Genomic DNA, 26,438 nt, shown 5'->3' with positions numbered 1-26,438 from the left:
TATTCCATCTTTAGATACATAGAAAGAATGGACCTAGAAGGGAGAGGCAAATCCTTCACAATTAACCACCAAAAAGCTGAAAGTGAAAACGTGGTTCAAGTGGTAGAAAACCAGCTTTGAGGGAATTAGCTAAGGGAGAGTGCCCAGGTCCTGAGTTCAAGCCCCAGTGCCAGCACAAAAATCAATCTATCTATCAATCAGTCAATTAAACCAGAAGAAGAGAAGGGTCTATAGGAATTCATTGAGCAGAACAAGTATATATATACATAAAAAAACGAAGAAAAACCTTAAGACCAATGGGTCCTTTATGAAGAGTATTAAAAGGATCGTTTTGGTGCTGGGATGCAGAAGGTTTCTCAAAATATAAATCAAGAACCAAAGTCATAGAAAAGGCTGTCTTTCCTCTTGAAACAGGAGCCAGGAGACATCAGGAAGATGTTTCTGAGTCAGAAGCTGTGACTGGGGAGTGCGCAGCGAAGGACTGAAGGACGGGAGTCGGCTCCCCCCTTAGGTGCTTCCTCATCCCAAGCTGAGCTCCACCTTCCAAGCTTGTTTCAACTCTGAGATTCCATCATGTACTAGAAATCGTTACTGTTACTTTCACTCTTTTCTGGTGACATTTGGCCTTGCCAATTTATTCAAAGCATTTCCCAGATGTAGTTCATTATCTCAGACTGATGTGGTTTCTGTGTCCATAGAAAACCAAGCAGGCACAGAAATGGAGCACAGAGTTCAGGTCTACAGCCACGTGGAGACTGAGAAGTAGAAATTCTCCCAAAATGCAGAGATTGTTCTCTTTCAAAGATCATCTGAGTTGTATGAACCAATGAACCAACTAAAGAAATATTGTTTTGCTTTGCAGAAAAAGAAAAGAAAAAGCTCTCAGCAACGACTTTGCCTGACCTTTCAGCCCTCATAAGCCTCTGAGTGGTTGGCTGTACCTTCTCATAACTTCCTTCTGTGAAAAGGAATGTTAATCAGCCAGTTTGGGCCACCTCTTGTGACTGCCTCCTTGTTGCTAAGTGACAGCTAAAGATTAGCTTATCCCAGGTGAATGGAAATTTCTACCCTCTGCTGTTGCTGGTAGTGATGAAAAATAATAGTTGGAGGTATTTGAGGAAAAACAGCCTTTTCTATGTTGTTGACTCTTGATTTGGTTTTCAAGAGATCTTCTCTACCCCCCAAATATCCAAAGATTGGAACAAATGGCTTTTGGTCCAAAAGTGTTAGCTTTTTTCCCCCTTTTTGTTGTTCTTATCTTCATTTCTTCTTTTGGGGAGAAATAACCAGTGATCCCAAATTATATGCTTCATTTATTGGGTTTCTTTGCTGAATCTCAGCTCACTCCTCCAGAAAGAGAAGAATGATAGAACTTGGATGTCATGAGTATAAAATCATGAGTGAGTATGAGAGGGGCCCTACTGTAGAGTCTGTCCATAAAAAACACCCAGGACATACTGAATACTAGGGTTGTGATCACCAGCACCATTCATGGGTAGTTTTTCATGGTCTTCAGATTATTACTCATTACTCCAAAGAGGAGTGTGGATTTCTTTTCCTGTTTTAAAAGATTGCTGTCACATGCCACTTTCTGACCAGGGTGAGATCCACGAAGCAAGGAAGGCTACTTCTGAAGGTGGTCTCTAGTAGGGTGCTTGGGTGTGGCATATCCAGAAAGCTTTTGCTGTGAGAAAAGTGGGCAAAGAGCCTTGTTACTGACCCTCGAGATTAGAGAGGACAGCTGGAGTTCCTGGTACAACTAGTCTCTATGTCATTGCATTATTGTGGTCACAAAAAGTTATGCCAACTACCACCTTCTCAACTTTTTTTTTTTTTTGGCCAGTCCTGGGCCTTGGACTCAGGGCCTGAGCACTGTCCCTGGCTTCTTCCCGCTCAAGGCTAGCACTCTGCCACTTGAGCCACAGCGCCACTTCTGGCCGTTTTCTGTATATGTGGTGCTGGGGAATTGAACCTAGGGCCTCGTGTATCCGAGGCAGGCACTCTTGCCACTAGGCTATATCCCCAGCCCCCCACCTTCTCAACTTTAATCCACATGTAGCCCTGCATTGAAGGACTTAGAATGCATTTCTCAATAACTGCCTGGGTTCGGTTTTACATGACTAAAACCAGCATGATAAATATTCATCTACCAATACTTCTTTGTATAATGGTCAGATTATCTTCAAAGACAGCTCCTGTAAACTAGACTTTGATCATCACTGGATGACCACAGGGCTCACCTGACAGCAGATGTGCTTTGTTCCCATGATCAACACCAGGTCAGAGAGGAGGGGAAAAATGACTACAACAAAATGAGCCCTATGCTGTGACTCACACCTGTAATTCTAGCTACTCAGGAGACCGAGATCTGAGGATCCATATTCAAAGCCAGGAAAATCTATGAGACTCTCTGATCTCCAAGAAGCTAGAAGTAGAGCTGTAGCTCAGATGGTAGAGTGCTAGCCCTGAGCCAAAAAGCTAAGGGAGAGTGCTCTGGCCCTGAGTTCAAACCCCAGGGCCAGCACAGACACAGACACAGACACCGACACACATCTTGGTGGAGGGAATATGAATATTACTGGAAAAATTTTAAATTCATGTAAAAATATTTCCTAAAAGATGTTTGGGAAGATTATCAATTGACACAGGTATATCATTCAGACATTTCTCATTTGATTCCATTTAATGTTATTTCAACAACAACAAAAAATGCTGAAAGTAAAACATTGTACTTTGTATTTAGGATAAAAGAGTTAACACAGTCAAAATCCAGAGAGTACATGATTTCACAAAAGAGACCAGGATGGCACTAAATTGTCATAGGTACATTTGTATACCAACACTTTTCTGGAAGGAATCTATCCAGTAAAAAAAACCTTCATATTATTTAGATTGCTTAACTGTTGAACTTCTAGATAAACAAATTAATAAGTCAAGGGGAAAAAACCCTACTGACAGATTCCATCTTATTATTTTGGTTAGGGAAATATTTTTACAAGAATCACCTCTTGCCTTTTTGTTGGTTCTCTCATCTTGTTGACCTAACTTTTAACTTTTACTAAGATAGGATCAATACAAGTCAAGAGGAGAAAATAATGTTTAACTTTCACATTAGTTGGCCAGTATTCAAGTCCCCCCCCCCCTTTAGAACCTCCCACCTCCAGCACCGACCAATAGAGTCTGAAGCTTCTTGTGAAGGCCTGAGCCTGAGAGTGCCCTGCTCAGATACATTTTATGGCTCTCTACTTCATAGAGTCTGGTCCCACTTTCTTACTTGCTGTCCTAAGCTTTCCCCACAGTGGTCTGTTATGTGTCTACCTCTTTATCAACACCCTTGCTCAATCAATACCTGTGATCCCCACTCACCTGTGAGCCCCTGAGCTAGCTCATCCCTCTCTATGTTTAGGTACTCTACAGTTATTAAAAATCCACGTCTCCCTCTAGCTTGGAGGGGTTGGCAGTGATGAAGAGAAATTAACCAAGAGAGGAATATATCTCCAATTAAGTCTTGGTATTTTCCCTCCCTCCTTCCCTCCTTCCCTCTTTCCCCTCCTCCTTCCCCTCCTTCCCTCCTCCTTCCCCCCTCCTTCCCCCTCTTCCCCTTCCCTCCCTTCCCTCCTTTCCCTCTCTTCCTTCCTTTCCCTCCCTCCCTCCCTCCCTCCCTCCCTCCCTCCCTCCCTCCCTCCCTCCCTCCCTTCCTCCCTTCCTCCCTTCCTTCCTTCCTTCCTTCCTTCCTTCCTTCCTTCCTTCCTTCCTTCCTTCCTTCCTTCCTTCCCTTCTTCCCTTCCTTCCCTTCTTCCCTTCCTTCCCTTCTTCCCTTTCTGCTTTATTTTTAAGTGTTGGGGATTGGGGATTGAACCTAGGGCTTTGAACATTTAGGTAAGTACTCTAACACTGAGCTACACTCGCAGCCCCCATCTTTCTGTCTCCCATTGGTCTTCATTACAAGCTGTCTTGGTTTTCAGAATAAATCACTTGTTGTTATCATTATATAGTGAGCTCCTGAAAGGCAAGGCTGGAGCTTACTTCATTCTTAAAGCCACTAAACAGTCTCTGGACACAGTGAGAGTTCAATGAATGTTTGTTGAATTGAATCTAGTCAAAGGTTCATTCCTGACTTTCAGACATGCCTTTTGTATTTCACCATTAAGAGTGGTAGTACAAGTTTTCTTAGGCTTCATTTCCTAGGAAATCTTAAAACAGCTCACTTTATCTAGGTTGGCCATAGTGAATGAAGGGTATTGGCCTTTGTGAGCTTGCATTGCTTATAAAATGGTGGGACAAAGGGTGAACTAATTGAGTAGTGATACTAGACACTATGTTGGAAATGAGCTATACAACTTGGGCGGGGGGAGGGAAAAACTGGGAGAAAATGAGGGAGGGGCTGACACTGTTCAAAAAGAAATGTACTCATTACCTATCTTATGAAACTGTAACCCCTCTGTACATCATCTTTACAATAATTTGTTTTTCTTCCCAGCTTGGCTGATTGATTTTGCTTCTTCCCCACCCCCGCATGCATACTGCCATCGTGTGGTTGTAGAGAATATAACACTCGTTTACAGCAATGCTCCTAAGGCTCTTTCTTTTGGCATTCACAAGGTAGATCATTGTGCTTCTGACACTCCCCCTCACCGGCTTGCCATGCTGGAGACTGAATCCAGCATGCATTCTAGGAAAGCCCACAAGGGGGAACCAGCCACCAGGGAGATGGAAACTTGCGGGGTGAGGAACTCTTGTCCTTGGCTCTAAGGCCTGGGGCCCTTGGCAAACCCTAGTGTGCCAGCCTCCTCTTCCTGGAGTGTCCATCTGCCCTGTCCTGCCAATCCTGTGGCAGTTTGATTCCTGTTCTTCTGGAGGTGTCTTGGAGTTCTTCTGAGGTATGTAAGTGGTTTGCTGAGGACCTTCTATGAAGGACACCCTCACATCTTGAAGGGATGCTTCCTTTCTCAAGACGGGCCTGAGGGACAGGTATGAAGGCCGGGAACAGATGAGTGGACCCTCCAGAACCCCAACCAGACACCCTGGAGCCTGGAAAACGGTGCCTTGGAAGCTAATGTTTTGTTCTGTGTCTGTTACTAGGGGACCCACAGAGTATTACCATGGGAATGGCGGCCTCCTAGGAGATGCCACAGCAGGACAGCCTGTAGTGGATTCGCCCTAAGCTCCAGCATAGGCGGTGGGTTCCAACCCGGGGCTGCTGTGGACCGTGGGGCGTTGGGGTTTCCCATCTCCGCTAGAGCAGGGTGCTTGGCAGGAGTGGGGCTTTGCGGCTTGGAGGCTGACCCAGGGCCTAGCCCTGCTCTCCTGGCCCTGATGCCCTTCTCTGCAGGTCCATGGCCGCCTCGTTGAAGCAATTTTTGGAGTCTTCAGAACAGCACCTCATGGTGGGGTATCGAGTCGACACCTAAGTGTTCACTGGCCTGGCAGCGGCCATGCTCCTCAGGGAAGGGTGTCTGCTGGTGGGCTGCCTGTGCACAACTACACACGCTGGCGGGCCATGTCCATGCACCACGGAGAAAGATCAGCCAGGTCTTGGAGCAGTGCTTCTGGCACCGGGTGAATTATCTGATGTGTGCCAAAATGGACATGAAATTCCAAGACCATGTGGACATGAGACTCTGCCCTAGGTTGGGCGCCCTGCCTCCCAGCTTCAACAGGAGCAAGTGGGAGGTTGTGTTCACTTACAATGCACCCCCCCACCCCCAGACCTCCACCCTCCAGAATGAGGGAGTCCTTTTACTACAATGGGGCCTTCTTTGGGGGGTCAGTGGCAGAGGTACACCGGCTCACCAAGGCCTGTCATGAGGCCATGATGGTTGGCCAGGCCAGCAACATGGAAATTGTGTGGCCCAGTGAAAGCTGCATGAGTAACCACCTGCTTTGCCACAAGCTCACCAAGGTGCTGTCCCCAGAGTCCATGTCGGACCCTCACCTGCTGGTCCCTCCCACCATCATGAAGATGCTGTGATTCATGGTCATGCACAGGCACCACCAAGAAATACAGAATCAATAGCAGGGCTTCTGGAACCTGCTCAGGAAGGCTAAGGGTCAGCATCCCAGCTGCCCTCCCTACCGTGCTAGACAAGGAAGGTTTAGGGAAAAGGGATAGTGCTGTACCTTTCTCTGTTGTTGAGAAGCTTCTAAATATTCACACCAAGAATCTGAGCCCTTTGAGTACTGGAGGAGCTCTAGTGGCTTTTCTTATAGAGAGGACTCTTGGCCTGAGAGAACAAGACTCACTAGGCTGGGAAGCAGGAAGGCTGCAGGCTGCAGATTGCCTTGTTCACTGGGGTCCCCACACCCCATGTAGTACCTTATTGGCACCAGTCAGGTTAAATCAAGGCTGTTTCTTTAGCATGCCTGCTCTTTCTAGAAGGGGGCAGCTTATCCACTTTCATCCCTGATTGTTCTTCATCCCCAAACCTGTGTCCAAGGGGTGCCAGGAGAGCCTTTACCTCCCAGAGCCCTTCCTTACCCTAGGCTGAGTGGTTTCTGTTTCCTCAGCCTTCCCTTCCTGGAATCCCAGTCAATAATAGGGAAGGTGTCGGGGCTGGGAATATGGCCTAGTGGTAGAGTGCTTGCCTTATATACATGAAGCCCTGGGTTCAAGTTCTCAGTACCACATATATAGAAAAAAACCAGAAGTGGTGCTGTGGTTCAACTGGTAGAGTGTTATCTTAGAGCAAAAAGAAGCCAGGGATAGTGCTTAGGTCCTGAGTTCAAGCCCCAGGACTGGCAAAAAAAAGAGACTATTTAGTAGCATGATGTCCTGTTCATCCCCCTTCATGTGAATATTTGTTTCTTTGCTAAAGAAATATTTATATGGTTTGTTATGAGCAGCACTTCAGATGTTATATAACAAGATAGATGCTCCAAGGCTCCTGAGGGTCCTCACCCCGAGTCCCCTTTTCCCAGGATGCTTTAGCAGAAGGTCCTAGCTTCCCGATAACTGGCACCAAGATGTCAGAAAAACACAGGCATTTGTCTGCGCTGCAGTCTGAGGTGGAAGGCCAGGGCGGTCTGCATGTCTACACAGACAGTACCAGCAACTGGCCCTGGGATGGCGGAAAGAGGACCAGGTCAGACCTTCAATCCTTCCATTCTTTTCAAGTGACCTTGATTATGACCTTGAATGTTGGGATTCTATCTCTGCCCGTGCAAAAGGCCATTCAATGGACCTGGAAAAGATTTTAAAAGGATCCCAAGGGTCATGGTGTGGAGAGTGGCTGGTTTGTCTGGGCCTGGGAAGCTATCATGTCAGAAATAAAGTCAGTGCTGGTTCCTTTTCAAGACCAGGCCTTTGACCCTGAATGGAAAATCACCACCAGCTTGTTTGCATAGTGACCTGTGGACATGACAAAGTTCATACATTGGGAAGCCTGTAGATAAACAGGACAGATTAGAAAGGGGCAAGTGAACAAGGAGAAGAATGGACCCCGATAAAATGAGAAAATATTTGTCAAAGGATAAAGACCCTGAAAAGCCTTCCCACCACACACACACACACACACACACACACACACACACACACACACACACACACGTAACCTGTCAAAAGCCTGCTTCTCAAATTCAACCAATTTCAAGAGGTGCATGTATTCAGATGACCCAATAGAAAACAATATGTTAGGTGACAGCCAGGAAGAAATGTAAACTACATGGTACTCAAACCAATAAGGAACTGAGGGGAAGGAGAAGGAATCTCCACATGCTAGGGATACAATTGCTTGTAATTTCAGACAGCATGCCTGTCCTCAACACTAGATCTTGCAAGACCACCAACAAAGTCTCACTTTTGCTACACTTGTGGTTGTCTGAGTCCATCATTGGAGCTTAGATGGGTGTGTTTCTCACAATCAGTTATGCAGAGTCACTCTGATGGCATTCCTGCCCTCCCTACTCTCCTGTTCACAAGTCTCTCCCACTTCCTCACCTTGCACATCCAGTCCTGCAAGGGAGGTTTTCAGTCACCAATGTGAAGTCTCGGCTACAAAGCCTTCTGAGTGGTCACACATCTGCTGATGCAAGGTGCTGTCCTGAGCACCTGCCCACTGCTGTATCCCAGGACCTTACTTGCTTCCTCCTCTCACCTGATGCCCTGGCCCTTCACTTTCTTCCCCAAGTCTTTGAACTGATGTGGAAGGAGGTAATGAATCCAGCCACTGAGTAAGTTACAGAGACAGAGGTGATGAGAATTCTTATTCTGTCTGGCTTCAAACCTCTTCCATTCCTGAGCTTTTGTGCTCAAGGTTAGCATTCTATCATTTGACCCACAGCTCCACTTTCAGCTTTTTGGGGCTTAGTTGAAGATAAGAGTGTCACAAACTTTTCTGCCTGGGCTGACTTCAAATCGTGATCCTCAGATTTCAGCCTCCTGAGTGGCTAGGATAACAAGCACGAGCCATTGGCATCTAGCTTTTTAGGGAGGAAAGCTGTTTTGGGCTTGCACTCAGGGCTTGAGCACTGTCCCTGAGCTTTTTTGCTCAAGGCTAGCACTCTATCACTTGAGCCACAGCTCCTCTTCCAGCTTTTTGGGTGGTTAATTGGAGCTATGAGTCTCATAGATTTTCCTGCTCCAGCTGGCTTTGAATCTCAAGCTTGATCCTCAAATCTCAGCCCCTTAAGTAGCAAAGAGCACAGGCATAAGCCACTGGCATCTAGTTTCCAGCCTTCCCCCTGCGCCACCCCCCCTCCCCCGCCCCCGAGCTCTTCAAGAAGTTACAGGACCAGATCTTGTGCAGTCAACAACTAGGCCTTCACAACCAGTAAGGGTCCACCAGGCATGGAGCTAGTGATTACTTATGATGGCATGTTTAAGAAATGAGAGGCAAGTGACCAATACAGGCTCAGCCTTTACTGGAGGACAGACCGGCCAAGTGAAATGGAGGCAGCAACAGTGGGCAGGTGTGGGTGAAATTGAAACAAAACTTTAGGAGGCAGTTATGAGTCACATTATGTGGGCTATGGGAACTGGGAGGAGTGGGAGAGAATCCTGTCTGAGAAGGAGGATAACCAGACCGTTGTAACTGGGGTGGGAATTTGTACGATACACTGGGGAAACTGTACAGTAATGGGGAAATAAACTTAACAGATATTTTGCAAACAGGTAGGGACGAATGGGGACTTTTCAGAATTGGTAAGCTGACTCGGAGACCTTAAAGTGTGTGGTGCATGGATTAAAGGAGGAAAGAGAGGTGTCCAGAGTGGGGCTCTGCAGATGCCCTGGCTGGTGAGGCCCCGACACAAGATGATAAAGGAATGATGCCAGAAGCGTGATGACCCCTAGTCTGCTGGGCACAGCTGGGCATGGACAATTAGTTCTGAGCAGCCATGAGTGTTGGTACAGCAACAGGAGGGTTGTGTCCAATTGTGGTAGCAGTGTGTGCAAGGGGAGTTTGGGCAGGTTTATGTCCTGTTGTGATCCAGGCTGTCCTCTGTGGATATGAGGCTCATTTGCCTGCACCAGCTCCTCCCTGTCAATCTGCAGGAAGGAGGTTTGTCCATACATTCACCTCACACACGAGGGAGGGAGGGGATGTCTCTAGGCCCTCACACATGTGGCCAGACCCTCATAGGATGAGGAAACTGAGGCAGGAGAAAAGAAGAGACAGTGAAGAGGCCGGGAGGAGGTGTATGCTCGGGGAGGAGGCTGGAGAGGCAGCCAGTGTGTCTGGAGAGAGGTGGAGGAAGATGGACAAGACAGAGGTGGCACTGGCTGTCCATGCTGTGCCACATCCTTCCAAGAACCCACCGCTGACAGCCACACACAAAGTTAGACTTGATCTTGGTCTCCCTGTTTCTCAGAAGTCAGGTGCTGAGTCCAGTCTATCTCCAGGGGAGAGGCTTACAGGCTTGGGAGGCAGGAGGCTACAGTTAGTGTGAGACCTAGTGCAGTGGCCATCCAGAGGACTGAGAGGAGTCATGGGTCAATCTCTGAGTCACGGGAGGGCACTGTCTATGTCATGAGGACATGGTTTCTGAGTCTCATTTGCATCTTCCTGTGCTACAGAGGAACACATGGCCAAGAGGGGAGGTGGCATTTTCTAGACCCCACTGTGGGAACCTAGGGCTGGGTTAATTTGCAGTTTCCATCTCTCCTCTCATTGGACTTGCTCTCCATCCTAGTGCCCAGGTGATGACACTTCCTATCACAGCGGACACAGGTACTTAGGAGCCTGATGACCTCCCAGGAAGCAGATCAAAAAGGGATCCCTGGGGATCAGGGACAAGGGTGGCTGGGAGCCCCTGAGGGAGAGTGTCATGTCCAGGGTCACATCTGGTTGGAAGGAGGGCTGCTGATGAACCCACCTGTACCTCCCCCAAGGTAGGCACTGCTGCACTCAGCTCTACCTGGGACAGTGGGGCGAGGGGTGAGGAGGTGGGGGCATAACACTGGCCAGTTGTGTTCACAGCCTAGGCAAGAAGGGCTTGAGAACAGAAGAAATTTGGGAAGGTCTTAGTCAGGAGGGCTCAAGGGAAAGGACCTCCAGAGATGACCTCAGTTTATTGACAGTAAATCAAAGAGATTTATTTTAGAACCTTAGTATCTAGGCACCCACAGTAACCACAAGCCCCAACTAGCTCACTTGTGTGGAAATTGTATATCAAGAGACATGTTTTCTTGCTGTATCCCAAGTTGTAGAGGTTCAGGCCTCAGTGAAAGCTGGAGAGGGTGCTTAGCCTGCATCTGGAGATTCTCCACAGGACTTCACAGTGACACGGGGGAGCCAGGGCAGTTCACCACTAGATGGCTCTCCAGTCACATCTCCCTGGTCATCACCAGATCCCCCTGCCCATGTGGGTAGTCAGTTCTTTCCAGGTATTTCAGTACACTGTGTGGCAGTGAATCTTTTAATAGTTTTTTTTAGATTCCACTTGAACTGTCCATCCTTGTTTCTACTCCAGGATGAAGATCTATTGTCTCCAGATGTGAACTTGGCCTGCAGGCCAGGGATCCTCACGGCAGGCACACTGAAGTTGCTGCTAGACCACAGGTTGCCTGCTCAATTCATCCGGGACATCCTCATCCCCACTTTCCTAACCAGCTATAGCAGATTTGCAAACATCCAGGAGATACTGGACCTGCTGTTCTAAAGGTGAGCACCATCTGTAATATCAGGGGGTTCCCATCTGCAGATGGTGCCTAGGAAGTGGGCTGTTCACAGAAGCACACTCAATGGTTGTTGCTGGTGTCTGTATAAACCATGGCCTGAGCTAGCCTTGTGGAGCATCCTGTCTGGGGCTGTGGGCTCTTTGTGACTCTGCTTCTCTGGCTCCAGCTTCACTTATCTGAAGCCTCAAACAAAGCAGTCTATTTATGAAGAGGGTATCAGATTCTATCCTGGAGGAGGTTTCCTAACCTAGGTGTAGATATCTGGGATGGCTGGGGGCAGAGCAAGGAAACCTGGGTGCATAAGCTTGTCAGAGAAGGAGCTGTTCTCCTGCATTGCATTGATATGAAGGACCTACAGTGGAAGGGCATATTTCCAGGCAATGAGCATAGTTCTGTGAGAAGAGCAGAAAGTGCTGGTTGGACTGTAGTCTATGGAGATTCAGCCAGTAATAATAGAAATAATCAACATATTTGATAGTTGTGAAGCCTCCATAGACTCCTCTAGACATGAGGACAGGCTCCCCCACTCAGCAAGTGAGTAGCTTTGGTCCCCAGGGAGAGCATCTGTCTCCAGAGTGGTGACAAGGAATGGGCAAACTCAGGAGCCCACAACTCTTGTGATTCTCATTAGAGCACTGAGGTGTGGGGCTTTGTCTGCAAGAGGAGGAAGACATGGGGCTGAGGTGCTGCTCTAAGCACTGGTAGAAGCTGGGGCTCAGAACTGAGCCATGAGAATTCATCCCACCATAGCCCATTCTAGCCAGGCTTGCCCACCTCACTGTGAGCTACAAAGTAGGGGTAGGGGCATCTCTCCCTGGTCATAGCCCCTCAAAAGGTTCCAGGTGGTCAGTGAGAGGCCAGAGCCAGGCTGTGCCACCAGGAGAACAGTGTGGTAGGAAGACAGCCCACATGTGGTTCGTGCGGAATGGGGCAGCAGAGCCACGAAGGAGGTGCACTAGAACCCTGTGCATGCCAGGCTGGACAGCAAGCCTTATTTTCATCTACTGCCTAATGGCCCAGGGGAGAGAGAAATGAGGGTGTGGAACTTCCAGAATAGGACAGAGCTTCTCACATGTGGGCCTGGATCCCTCCCTAGAGTTTCTCTTCAGTCCTTGCCTGGGTTGGCCTGCCATTGCCTGGATAGCGAAAAGGCACTGGTGTCATGAGATGCTGACCTCTGAATGGGCAGCGACAATCACAGGGTGAGGAGGAGGATCAGAGGAGTTGCTGGTCTGTACCTGACTCTGTTTCCCGCCCCTCTGCCCCTAGTACCGCCATCATGGTTGGACTTCTTCCAGTGTCCCTGCCTCAAGCAGCTCCTGGCTCACCTGAAGCTCTATGTGTCTAGATCAGACCTGGACTGCCATGTCCACCAACTTCTGGCACAGATGAGTTTCAGGAACCCAGCAAGGGTGAGGTTGACAGTGCAGAGCCTGGAGCTAAAACAGCATATCTGGGGTTGGTTGCTGCCATGCTAGAGGCAGCTCTAAAACTAGCCATGCTCCAGGAGCGAGGAGGAGCCTGAAGCCCACAGTGGGTGGAGGGAAGTTCAAGAATATGATCTGTGGAAGGTTGCATGTTGGGAATTCTCAGGGAGGAGGATCTACTTGGTCCTTCCAAAGACTCAGAAGAAAGAAGTGATGCAGAGGATCTTGTCTCCTCTTGTATCTCTACCACTTGCCCCAGTGCTTGGTCTCAATCCAAGACTTAGTTGGATTTTGCTAGATTTAGTTCCATCAGACACTATGGCACCCAGTCTAGTGGGAGGACCATCATCAGATTCAGAGCAAGAGCCAAAGCAAACTTGACTGTAGTCTACAGTCCTAGGGGAGCACAACTATCGAGTGCAGTGGAAGAGCTGGCTCCCACCTTGGCTCAGCTGCTCTGTCCCAAGGAGTACTGAATAATAGTGGGCAAAGCTATCTTGTGGCTAGGCTTGTATGCTGAGTTCTGAGGGAGTACCAACATCTAGTGCTGACCTGGAGCCAGTTTTCACCTTGGCTCAGGTGCTACATTCTGAGGAGTACTGCCATCCAGAGCTGATATGGAGCTATCATCTACCTAGACTCTTGTGCTGAGTTCTGAGGGAGCACCAACTTTCAGTGCTGACCTGGAGTCATGCTCCACCTTGGTTCAAATGCTCAGTCCTGAGGCAGTCCTGGCACCCAGAGATGACATGGAGTAATCTACCACTCAGGCTCTTGTGCAGAATTCTGAGAGAGCCCCAATATGCAGGGATAACCTGCAACTACTTCTGGCCTTGGCTCTGAGAGCATCAGTATCCCGTGTAGAGCTGGAGCCAAGTCCCCTATCAACCCCTCTGCCCATGCAGAACAAGCACCACCACCACTTGCAGAGCTAGAGATGGTTCCATCCTTGTCTCTGGTCCCCAGTCAAGAGGGAGCATCACCAACTGCAAAGGTAGTGCCATCTCCCTCCTTGCATGTGATGCCCCGTCCTCTCGGATCACCTGCATAATTTGTAGAGCCTGAACCATCTCCACTTTCATCATGGTTCCAAGTCCATTGGGAAGTCAGATATTGGTCCAGAGGGACAGCCTCTCCCACCCACAGTGGGAGAGCTACCTCCACTCTTGGCCCTAGTGCTCAGTCCATGGGGGCTGGATCATCGAATCCAGAACTAATAGTGCCATCTGCTGTCTCAGCTTGGACACCCAGTCTACTGGGAGAGTCATCTTGTCCAGAGCAAGGGCAAGCACCAGGCTCTCCTCTGGTGTCCACTCTCATGGGAACACTGGCATTGGTTCAATAGCTACAGCCAGTGCCAGCTCTAGCATTGACTCTTGGAAAAACGGTCTGATCCTGTGCAAGAAGATCTGCTGCACAAATCATCCTTGGCTCCTGTTGCAGAGCTGGAGCAAGCTGTAGATTCTGTAGATTCTGAGCCGGATCCTGCATCTGTTTCGTCAGAAGTTTCCTGTCCTATTTGCCGTAGAGAGAGGTTTGAGGAAGGAGGTGCTTTGGCTTGTCTTCCCCACCAGGTGGCAGAGCAGCTCATGTGGATGTGGATGGATGTGGTGAGGCACAGGGCAGGACGGAGGGGCTTCCTTCTGAACTTTGCTGCCCTATCCTGCTGCTATTCCTTCCCTTTAGAGCCCATGGTTTCTTCCACCCTGAGCTCAACTGTGACTCACCCTGTCTAGGACAAGTTTCTTAAGTCCAGTCACTAAAGAGGAGATCAGACCCACTCCCCTCCAAATAGCTGTGCCAATCAAGCATTTGGGCCTGAGGGACAGCCAGGTCCACAGCTGTGTCATGTGTCAGGAGACCTGCCCTCATTAGGGACCTGATGTGTATCAGAGCTCAGGGTGGACAACAGAAGGGGCCTCGTGGTAGGCAATGTGCATGTGGACCCTGACACAGATATGAGGTGGCTGAGTGAGGGCCAGAGGAGCTGTCGGGGCTGGGCAGGCAGAGTCACTTCTGGTGCAGGCTCCAAGATTAGCTAGGGTCACTCAGGTCTTGACTGCACTTGGTGTTCAGCACATCAGACCCGGAAACTCCCACAGGGTGAAGTCATCTCTTCCATGTTCTGAGCTCCATCCCCTACTTCAGGGGCCAGGGCACTGTCTTTTGTGACAGGGCCTGCTGGCACTCTCTTTCTGGGAGCTGTTCAGGAAGGCAATGCCCAACTAATGCCTGAGCTCCATCTAGTCCCAGAATGGCACAAGGCAAGAAGCCTTTCATCCCTCATCTGGGCTATTATTACACAGTTCAACTACATGTCCTTCTGTGTCATCGCCATTTGTCTGGGAGATCACAACATGAAGGCACCTAGATAGGACCCTTGTACTATAACACTAGGTCCAGGTAGTGTGGCATGTGTCAAGACTCTCCCTCTACTCTGAGTCTGGACCGTGGTCAGAGCTGTGGACCCCATTGGTCCAACATAGGGCAATGCTTCCTGGCCACTCAAGTGCTGGGTGCTCACTGCTTCCTCCCATTCAGACCTTGGGGAGTGCTGAAATCCTGTCCTCAGTCCCCACAGAAGCCCCAGAGCTCCCTAGCATCCTTCTCTTCATGAGGGCACCAGCCTCAAGGACCAAGGCACGAGGTGACAGCAATAGCAGACAAGGCTCACTCAGTCTTCCTCCTCAGGAGTGCTGAGTCCTGGGGAACTTCTCCTTGCCATCCTTCATGCCTCCTTTCTGCTCTGCAGAGCTATGTCATCAACTGCTTGGAGAGGCTGTAGCTGCAGGTAGGTCTCTCTTTCCACAGGAGCTGTGGGCACACGAGGGCTGCCATCACCCACATGAAGCCCTGGGCAGGGGGCTCCAAACTCCAGGGCAGGGAGTTTGGCTGAGACTCACTGCCTGGACCCTGGTCAATCCTTGGCTTCCTGAATCTGGACAGAGACACACAGGAGCTTTCCAGGTTTCCTGTGGTAAGCACAGATCTCAGGTCCAGTTGAAATCGAAGCAGAGCTGCGTAGTAGAAATGGGGTGGTGCCCCCTCATGTCAGGAAGGGGGTGAGAAACCCACTCCACGCCCAGGAGTCCTTAGGGCTCAGTGCAATGGTTTGTAACCCTCTGCTTTAGGCAGTTTAGAATCTTGGTTCTAAAATAAAATGGAGTCCTACTCCTCCCCTCCCCCTTTCCAACTGTCACCGTCTCTCTGCCCTTCCTGCAATGACAGTTTCAGCAGATTCCAGAAGCTGTTGTTGTAAGGTAAATCTCAGTTGCAAATCCAGTCGTAAGAAAATAATGAAGCCACATTTTTGAGGAGTCCTTATTAGAAAGCTGACATCTGCAGAAGACTGCTGTCTTAAAGACATGCATCCCAGAACAGAGCTCACACAAAGCTTTTGAAGACAGAAACTACATGTTTGGGGTGAAGGCACTCAAGCTCAAACAAAAGCACACATTATTAAGAAGTAGCTCAGGTGCCAGGGGAACTGTTCATCTATGGAAGTAGTTCAGGGGTCAGCCTAAACCTTCTATAGAGGGGATGCATCTCAGACTTCCTATATAGGGCTATATTTAGAAGCCTCTGAGTTAATCAAGCCTTAGGTAAAGCCAAAGGCCAGCATTTTCTCTGCAAAGTACTCCTGAGGCTAAACAGCATAACGTGCAATTCAATGAATGGCCTTACCTCTAGGCTTTGACACTGCATGGAAACCCCCCTCCATCCAGCAAGGCACCAGGATGGCTGTAAGAAGTTACTTAGACTCAGCCTCCTGTCTTCATTGTCAGAGATGATTTCCCCTGAAAACAATTACTCCAGGAGCAGAGAGCTGCTACTACTAAAGGTTTTTGGAGGTGAGGGCAGAAGGCAGGAGGGTAAGATGGCACAAGTGACAGCCAATTCCATCTTGAAGGCATTTGTGTCACTGGATACAGGTGAAAGTTTGTGAAGTTTCCCTCTAGAAGTGGGGACTCTTCACTTAGGGTCCTTGACTTTGATCACAGAATAAGAATTTCTGGACAAGTCACAATAAAAAAATTTGGCTGAGCTTTATTGAGTAAGTAAGCAGGCAAGCAGGTGAGCAGGCAAGCAGACAAAAAGTAGACAAGCAGAAAGGAAGGGGCACACTGTGAGTCTCCAGGAGAGACTGAGACAGATAGAAAATGGGGGGGGGCACTCCTTGGCTGTTAGAGATATTTATATGGTAAAGGCAGGGAGTCTGACTTAAAAGTTGTGCAAAGACAGTTGTTTTGCTGTTTTATTTTTGCTCTAATTATTCCTGGTGTTACTTTCACAGTTTCTGGTTGCTTTGCACATTCTTTCCAGGTAAAATGCATCCTGCAACAAAACAGATCCTTATCCTTGAGATAAGGAAGGCTTCCTGATGTCTACATTTGGAGTGCATTTATCTTAGGAAGGATTACATCCTGCTAAACGATTGTGATTTCTTGGGGGTGAGAAGTGCATCCTATTGCTTTTCTTTGGAACATAGATGGCCCTTCTATGTGAGTACCATATTTCTGGGTTTCCTTCACCAGGCCTCATTTTCCTCAATTTATCCTCCCTCATTTGTGAGAAATTGCATCATTTTTGCTTCTGGGTGAAGAGAAGAGGCAGTTTGTCACTTAGACAGGTGAGGGCACTGTGAGTAATAGGTCTTTGGCAATGGAGTGTTGTGGGGGAATCACAGTGTGTTCCCTGAAACAGATGAACCACAGGATTGGGACTGCTGAAGCCTACAGGGATTTAGCAGCAGCCACCTTGTCAAATGTGAGTAGGCTGAAGGGGATGTGCCTACCTTTCTTCAAACCAGGTTCACCTGTCTCCAGGAAACCCAGAACTCACTGCCCTAGGCTGTGTTGCCTAGGGAAGAGGTCTGCTCTGGGATGGGGTATTTCAGCACTGCCCCAGGGGCCAAGGAGACATAGGACCCACTGGGTTTTTTTTTTTTTTTTTTTTTTTTTTTTTTTTTTTTTTTTTTTTTTTTTTTTGGCCAGTCCTGGGGCTTGGACTCAGGGCCTGAGCACTGTCCGTGGCTTCTTTTTTTTGCTCAAGGCTAGCATTCTGCCACTTGAGCCACAGCGCCACTTCTGGCCATTTTCTGTATATGTGGTGCAGGGGAATCGAACCCAGGGCCTCATGTATATGAGGCAGGCACTCTTGCCACTAGGCCATATCCCCAGCCCACCCACTGGGTTTATATCCAAACTTACAGATGCAGGATGTTGACCTGGAGATACTGTGCTCCCCCATAGAGCAGAGGCTGCCGATGGCCAGAGAAAAACTGAGAGGTACCAACAGACCTCAGGACCCCATCCTAAGGATAGCCCATTCTCACTGCCCCAGTGCCTCCCAATGCACCCACATTGTATTGGGTCATTTAAGCTGTTTGGATGTGTAAAGTTTTATGACTATCAATATCCTGACAATCCTTTGTGGCTAAAGAGCTGTGAAGAGTTATCACAGGTTCTGTCCTTAAGAGCCACTTCTAGATCACTCTACAGATGATTTGGGGTAAACCAAAAACCCACAGGACCATATCTGACTTGGTCTTTTGTGCAGTGACAGGGGGACAAAGAATGTTAAAATATTCTGCCTCGTCAGAGGGTGGTTATGAAGGAGATATATCCAGGTTTTGTGAAATGGTCCTGAGGCCTGTTTGCTTTTAAAGAGCAAACCACATAACCAGATGCTGGTGGTGCACACCTGTAATCCTAGTTACTTAGGAGACTGAAATCTGAGGATCATGGTTTAAAACCAGCACAAAGAGACTGTCTGTGAGACTCTTACCTCCAGTTGATCACCAAAAAGTTGGAAATGGAAACAGTATGGCTCAATTGGTAGAGCTGGCCTTAAATGAAAAAACCCAGGCAAAAGCCTGAGGCCTCAAGTTCAAGCCCCAACACACACACACACTCACACACACACACACACACACACACACACACACACACACCACGCAAGAACAAGCAACATGTACTACCGTCTTCTATACTTAAGATCCAATGATCCTCTAGTGACCACACTTGCTGGCCTTCTCTATGAAGTTACTTATGGTTGCATGAAAGGAAGCCATTACAATGCCTCAGAGTTGAAGCAGGATTTTAAACTTATCTGTGTCCCTCCAGCTCTCATCTGTAGAGAGATACAAGATGATCCCCTCCCCAGGGCATCATAGGACCACTGAAAGACGTTTCAAGGTCAGCCAGGAAAAGCTGTCCTCCAGCATTCCTCCAGATTCTGCTTCTAAAACTATTTAAATTATGAGGGACAAGGTAACAAAAGTACAAGAAATGTATCCAATGCCAACGTGTGAAACTGTAACCTCTCTGTACATCAGTTTTATAATAAAAACTTAAAAAAAACTATTTAAATTATTTCAAGACAGGAAGTCCTTGTCAAAAGTGTTCTGATCCAGGAGAACAAAGGTTACATTGATTGATAGGATTTTGCAGTGATATCTGACCCCCTTCCCTCATATCTCTGCCAAAGAAGACCTTTTGCTTTTTTATTTTTTTTTTTAACTCAGGAAGGCTGGTTTCTCCATGATGTACAAGATCTTTACATAGAAATTAAGTTCTCTTTTAAAAAAAATAATAAAGTGAGACAAGTTGGGGAAGCTTTTGAAGGATTTTCCTAATTCGTTTAAAACCATTTTTGGTTGCAAGAACTAGTAGCTTACTTTTCCTCTTGAGGCAGGAAATATATGACCTTTTCTTTCCTTGTGAAAAACAAGAGTTATAGATTTTTATGCTTAGGAAAAATCAAGCCAGCCATTTCCACCAGCCACCCTTCTAGCACTTTTACAGCATCCCAATGAAAAGTCTCTCACATTCACAGGAAGTGGGCTGGGAGGTAGGGCTCAGTGGTAGAGCACTTAACTCCAGTGTGCAGATTCTGGATCAGCAAAGAAAAAACCAAACAAAACAAACAAACAAAGCACCAGAAAAGCAAAGAGCTTATGTCTCTTGAGTGTGGTTCACTTCATTTAATGTAAACTTTTTCCAAGTCTTTCCATTTCCTTATGAATGGGGCAATGTCATTCTTTCTGATGCTTCATGGTTTCCCTTATTTGTAATAATTAGTACGTGTATAATAATTAGTACTGAGGATCACAATAGCTATAGCTATTGTGTATGACCATATAAAATGATGTTAATCAAATGAGTTCTGAGATATAGAAACAAGAGTTGTAGGTTTTGTGAGTGTGTGAGTGTGTGTGTGTGTGTGTGTGTGTGTGTGTACTGTTTACAGTTATTTCTTTTTTTCTTTCACGTTTTTCCTTTGGTTTATCCCCCATGTCACAGTTGTCTTGTTTTGTTCAATTTCAGTACCATTTATCTTGTCTGTAAGTTTATCTGATTTGGAGAAGGAAGGGGCATCACAGAAAAGATGGGACAAAGGGTGAACCAATGCAACTAGATGATATGTTGGAAATGAACTTTACCATTTGGGGGACGGAAAGCAGGAGAAAATGAGGGAAGGGGTAACACTGTTTGAAAAGAAATGTACTCATAGCTTACTTATGTACCTGTAACCTCTCTGTACAACACCTTTACAATTAAGAAAAGAAAGCCAGGCCCTGGTGGCTCATACCTGTAGCTCTAGCTACTCAGAAGACTAAGATCTGAAGATCACCATTTGCAGCCAGACAGGGGCAAAAAGTTTGTGAGGCTAATATCTCTCATTAACCAGCAAAAAGCAGGAAGTGGGGGTATGACTCATGGTAGAGTGCCAGCTTTGCAGGAAAAAGCCAAGCCTGAGGATGAGGACATGAATTCAAGCCCCAGTACCAATACCAGCAAACACCGAAAGAAAGAAAGAAAGAAAGAAAGAAAGAAAGAAAGAAAGAAAGAAAGAAAGAGAGAGAGGGAGGGAGGAAGGGAGAGAAAGAAGAGAGAGGGAAAGGGAGAGGGGGAAAGAGAGAAGAAGCAAGAAGACAGAGCGAAAGAGAGCAGAAGAGAAGGAAAAAGAAAGAAAGAAGGAAGAGAAAGAGGAGGGAGGGAGGGAAAGGAAAGGAAAGAAGAAAGGAAGGAAGGAAGAGATAAAAAGGAAGGAGAGAAGAAAGGACAAAAGACAAATCATGAGAGATTTCTGCATTAGGCTACTATTTCGGTAATATACACCATCTCCATGTCCTCTGAAATTTGTCAATCCATCACACTCCAGTTATTAAGTAGCTTTAGTCAGAGAAACATGGTCAAGCTTTCTCAGCCTCAGTACTTCTCCATGTGGAGCTAGCAAGCACTATTTTGTAGGTCTGTCCTGTGCATTGTTTGGTGCTGATAGTACCTCTGGTATTAACTCATTGAATTTAAGTAGCACACATCTCCCTTCCATGTGCTGGCTTGACAATTTTGAGTGTTTCCAAGCATGGTGATGCATGTCTGTAATTCCAGCACTCAGGAAGACTCTCGTGGTTGAGGCCAGCCTGGGCTACATAGCAAGAACCTGTTTAGAAGAAAAATGAAAATGGAGAAGTCATAGTTCAGTTTGGCTGCTCTACATTTTGTTCATCTTCAGCTCTTTGTTCTAAGATAGCAATTACCATTCCATCCCTGCCCAGCCCTCCCCAGAGCTGGGTAAAATGGAGACTGTGTATGTGTTTCTCTGCTAATCAGTGAGCAGCCGTCCTGATACCTCACTGGCCAAAATGTTCATGCATTTCTGCCTAATCCAGCCACCATCAAAGGTAAAGACACCACATTGTATCACAAACCATCAGGAACCGCCTGATATCTGAAGAAAATTGATTTTGTGAATACTGAAGTTGAGAGGCGATGACAACTAGCTAGACAGCTGGAAGTATCTGCCACTATTAGTATTCTTAATTATCAAGTTATGGATGATAAGAGAACTTATCTGACAGAATCAGGGTTTGGATCAAGGTATGATTATTTTGAAAGCCATACAGTTTCCCCTACACGATCCTGCTTCACTAAAATAATTCAAGCAGAGTCTTTAAGGTTTAAAAAAAACCAAAAAACCTTCTTTACTGACCGTTCCTAGATATTTCCTGCCTGATGCTGGAGTTTGGGTCTCAAATATGCTACACCTGGTTCTAGATCTTGGCTTTTCAATGTCTTTCTCTGACTGGAAAAACAGAGCTTCCTGGAGAAAGGGCTGATCCAAGGCTGGGATAGAGCAACAAAGATGAGGCTAGAACATCCTGTAATGCTCAGAAGTACAGAAATGCTAGCAAACAAAAAGATGGGAACATGGCAAAAAATATCACCTGATGACCAAAGCTGAAACTATTGAAAGAATAAGATAAAATAATATTGGGTTACAACATGTGGAATGAAATAAATATATGTGAGGCCATGTCTATTTAAATAAACATATAAATAGAAGCAAGGGAAAGGGAGAGGGAGGGAGGGAGGAAGGAAAGAGAAAGAATCTTGTGTGTGTAGACTTCTACCTTCCAGCAGATGGCGCCTAATTCTTCTTTCCTCTGCCTCAAGGATGGCAAAACTAATGATTTACTCCCAAATACTACATATGGGTAAAAGGAAGGTGGCAGCTTCACAGGGGAGAAAGATTGTAGGTACATTCTTAATCACTGATGTCATGCGGACATTATGTGTTCCTGGTAGAATGTGACCAAAACAAACTTTCAGCTCTGGTGCCTTTACCAAAAACACAGCCTAAGTATGTTTAGTTGGCCAATGGCAAAGACATCAACATATTTGATTAGCCAATGAGGAAGGCAGGACCAAAGTTTGTAAAAGGATACCCATGGGAAAACAAGTAGAAGAGCTGAGAGCAAAGCATGCAGATGGGGGTTAACCTTGAGAAGGAATCAGGGCATCTCCCTGACCCTGGTAGGAAGAGCAGATAAGATGACTGAAAATAGTCTCAGGCAGTTAACCTGTGAGGCTGTCCTGTAAAAGCACTCATGTGGAGGAGTTGGGGGAAAGCTACTACACAGCTGCTTGATGCCTGTGAAGTTGGCCTTCTCTGCCATGGAACCAGTGCAGCAATGGAGTCAATGCAAATAATCACGTGGCAGTGTCACTGGGACTATAAGGCAGAAATAAGTCAAGAAAACCAAGGGTCCCTGGCTGTCATTGCATACCTCTTGAAAATGGGTGTCAAACACTCTGCTGGCCTGTAATGATGAAAAAGCAGTCTCCAGCCACACTGTCCACAAGTAACCTCTAGTCACCTGTGGCCACAGAGCAACCACATTGCTGTCTTCCAATAGCATTCTTCTAAGTAGCCAAATGTGGCAATCACATTGGAAAGTGTTGGATTTGATCACGCTAGAAGAGTGAAGCCAGCAGGGGAAGCATGGACTGGAAAGCAGTCGCAGGACTGTTCAGCAGAATGGAAACTGATGGACCAACTGAGAATGAATAACTGAATTTAGTACACTGCTATTTAATGGTGCCTGTGAAGAAAACAAGTTAGTGGAACTTATTCCACTGAGCAACTGAGATGTCACAAAATGTGTATGTATGTGAAAGAGAGAGAGAGAGAGAGAGTCTCCTTTTGCGGACTGAGATGGAGAATCAGCTCACACTCATTGTCCTTGAGGAAAGGTAAGTGGGTCCCAGGAAACCTGTGTCAAAAAACTGTAAGATACAGGGAAAATGGTCCGGAAGTGGCTGTGGTTTCAAAGGGCATATTTCTGGTTTGAGATTTTATGGTACTAGTTGTTTTAAGGAGGAAGCAGTGTGGACCAAGGAGAATCTAGCATCCCCCTCTAGCTCTGGGTTGTAGAGTGGACAAAGCAGGAAATGATGTTTTGATTTCTTTTGACAAAGCATGATAGTTTGGCTGAAACCTGTGTTGTTACATCTATTATTTTATATTACAGATCTGCTTGGACTTTGGACGTGGGCTTCACTTGGAGGTAAGGAGTCCTGAAGGGGAATCTTTCCATCCTTGGGACTCAAAGGCTTATTTATTTCAGGGTGCACAGTTTGGCATAGCCATTCCCCTTCAAGCAAGTACAGAGAGACATGCCTCAGGAATGTTTAATGTCATACTTCCGCCTTTATCTGTGGGTAAATGCATGTACAACTATGCAGTCACAAAAAGTTAGAAAATACACTTAGACAATAAAATTGGAACAATGATATTCTCTAGAGAATTTGTACAAAGTGGAAGTTTTACATTTATAATTTTTTCATCATAAGTGTTCATGGTATTTGTGATGGTTTATGTGGGTTCCTTTTTGGTGTGTGGTTTAATGGTTTTCTTTTATTGCTGGTAGTAGGGTTTGAACTCAGCCTCAAGCTTGCTTGGCTTACTTCTTTGTGGCTGATGCTCTACATCTCTCTCATCCTGCTTTTTGCTGGTTATTTTGGAGACAGAGTCATATTTTTCTCCTGGTCTGCCTTCTAACTGCCATCTTCAAGAGCTGAGCCTTTTGGCAATCTAGTATTACTGATGCCTGATTATGATTTACATTTGGCGGGGGGGGGGGGAAGATGAATTTCTTTTTATTTTAGCAAAGAAAATTCATTTTATAAGAATATAATAGCTTTGGTTGGAAGTCTAGTAGCAGTCATTTGAAGTAGATACAGACTGAAAGATGCCAGTGGCTCAAACCTGTAATCCTAGCTATTCAGGAGTCTGAGCTCAGGATGGCAAGATGAGACTCTTACCTCCAAATAACCACAAAAAGCCAGAAGTGGAGCTGTGACTCAAGTGGTAGAGCACTAACTAGCCTTCATCAAAAAAGGTCAGGCACCCAGGCCCCAAGTTCAAGCCCCAGGACCAGCACCAAAAACAGGAAAAAAAAAAAAAAAGACTCCTAAGCTTAACTCTGGAGATTTTACTCTGGGTTGGGAGACCAACCATACTATACTTGAAAACATTTTGTTCCCCAGAATGGGGCAGGCCAACTTCCTGTGACTCAAACTGAAGGGTCAAGGCCTTAGGGCCAGAAAAGTTTTCTCTCAATAAAAGGGAGATGGGCAGTGTGGGACGACAGGGGAATCCCTGCTCCACAGAGGCAGACGGTACTGTCCCAGTCACCGCCACACAGGCCAGGATGGTTGTCCAAGCCCTGGGGCATCATCACAGCTCTGTCTCTCTCCCTGGGCGCCCCCCGCCCTGCAGTCATGGTGGCCCCAGGCCTAGGCCTCTGCGACAATCAGGTCTCGGGTGACTTGAAAGGCAGCAATGAGGGAACTCAGATGAATCTTCTCATTGGTGCCAACAGAAAGTCTGTATTTTGGTCAGTAAATGTATTCGAACTGAAGATGGAAAGTCAACTCTGCACAAACAGGTAAATCTCCGTCAGGATGTTGTGTAATGCCAAGCCCTTCAGTGTTTTCAGCTCCATTATATTTCTGTAGGCAGTGGTGAAGTCCAGGTTCAACTTCCAGTCCAGAATGTTGGCAATGTCTGACTTCACCAGGTGTCTTGTGCAGGTATACACAGTCTCCTCTGTCACCTTCTCAAAGGCCATGTTGGTGCTCTGCAGACTGTTCAGAGCCCTGCGCACATCTCCACTGGACAGAGTCACAAGTGCTTTAATTCCATCTTCATTTATGTCAACTTTCTCCTCTTGGACCATGTGCTCCAGGCGGGGAACCATGAGTTCTGGTGTCAGGGGCCCGAACCGGAACCTGGTGCAGCGGGACTGCAGGGCGGGGATGATCTTGGACAGATAGTTGCAGATGAGACAAAATCTGGTATTTTCCGTGAACTTCTCAATCACCCGGCGCAAGGCATTCTGGGCGTCCTGAGTCCTGGCGTCAGCTTCATCCAGGATCTCGAGTTTAAACCCTTTCTTAAATATCGCCCTTGTGCTGGCAAAGCTCAAGATTGGTCCTCGCACGATGACTATGCCTCCGTCATCTGAAGCATTCAGCTCCAAGACCATGGAGTTGAATTCTTTATCTTTGTACAGCTGTTTAGAATAGGCCAGGATGGTGGATGTTTTTCCTATCCCCGGAGGGCCGTAAAGAAGTAGGTATGGCAAGCGATCCTCACAGATAAACTTCTGAATGGTACTCAAAATGTCCTGATGAGAAATGAGATCATTCAGTGTCTGTGGCCTGTATTTCTCAACCCAGGGCAGGTCCCTGATCTTGGCCACTGCGGGCTGCTGCTGCTCCATAGCAGGAAGACCAAGGAGAGCCGGGGACACCACCACAAGCACCTGCCGCGAACCGAACCCCAGAATTTCTTTTTTTTTTTAAATTATAATTGACTTTAAGTAAGTGTACAAAGGAGTTGCCACTTCACGAAGTAGTTTATGAACACAATGCATCTTCATCAGTGTCACCCTTTTCATTATTCTCCCGCATTCCTACCTACCAGCCCCATCCCTTCACTCAAGTGTCTTAAGTTTGTAGGATGTACATTGAATTTTATGACTGCATTCTTTCCTAATGTACATTTTTTAAGTTAAGAAAAAAGTTTTCAAATAACAGCAAAGTCAATGACAATGATAATCAGGGTAAATATTTTTGGAATAACAATATTCCTATGACAAAATAAATAAAATAGTAAGATGAACCTTATGTAACAATCAATTCTTATCTTAGGATTCTAGATCATCTGGGTTTTTGTCTCCTAGATAAAATATGGATGGATTCATGTATAAAACCCAACTGAACATGTTCAGAATAGTTTTTCTCCTATGGTTCTGAAAACAAGAAATGACAAATTTAGTCTTTTATTCAATCCTCAAAACAAAAGTTTGTGAACTGACAATTGCACCATTTTAGGTAACATTTATCTCAAGTTTGCTCAGGTTTAGACTTACACCATGGCAAAGTGAGTAAGAAAAAAAACCTGCATGGACTGTTATTCATAGCTTGCCAGTTTGTAAGGATGCTAAATTACTAAATTAACTTTCAAACTCTTTGCTCTGGGAAATCTTTCCTTACTGTGAAAAAAACCCCCACTACTTCTTTACACACTTGAGACAATGT

General features: G+C 46.5%; 1 pseudogene; it reads right to left on the bottom strand.

Annotated features, from left to right (window-relative positions):
- Nucleotides 1-24,629: 24,629 nt before the first annotated feature.
- Nucleotides 24,630-25,808, bottom strand: LOC125363925 (annotated as a pseudogene).
- Nucleotides 25,809-26,438: the final 630 nt, after the last annotated feature.

The sequence above is a fragment of the Perognathus longimembris genome, chromosome 15 (genome assembly GCF_023159225.1).
Source record: "Perognathus longimembris pacificus isolate PPM17 chromosome 15, ASM2315922v1, whole genome shotgun sequence".
Taxonomy (NCBI): Eukaryota; Metazoa; Chordata; class Mammalia; order Rodentia; family Heteromyidae; genus Perognathus; species Perognathus longimembris.
The sequence above is the reverse complement of the archived record's forward strand: the minus strand, read 5'-3'. Positions and strand labels throughout refer to the sequence as shown.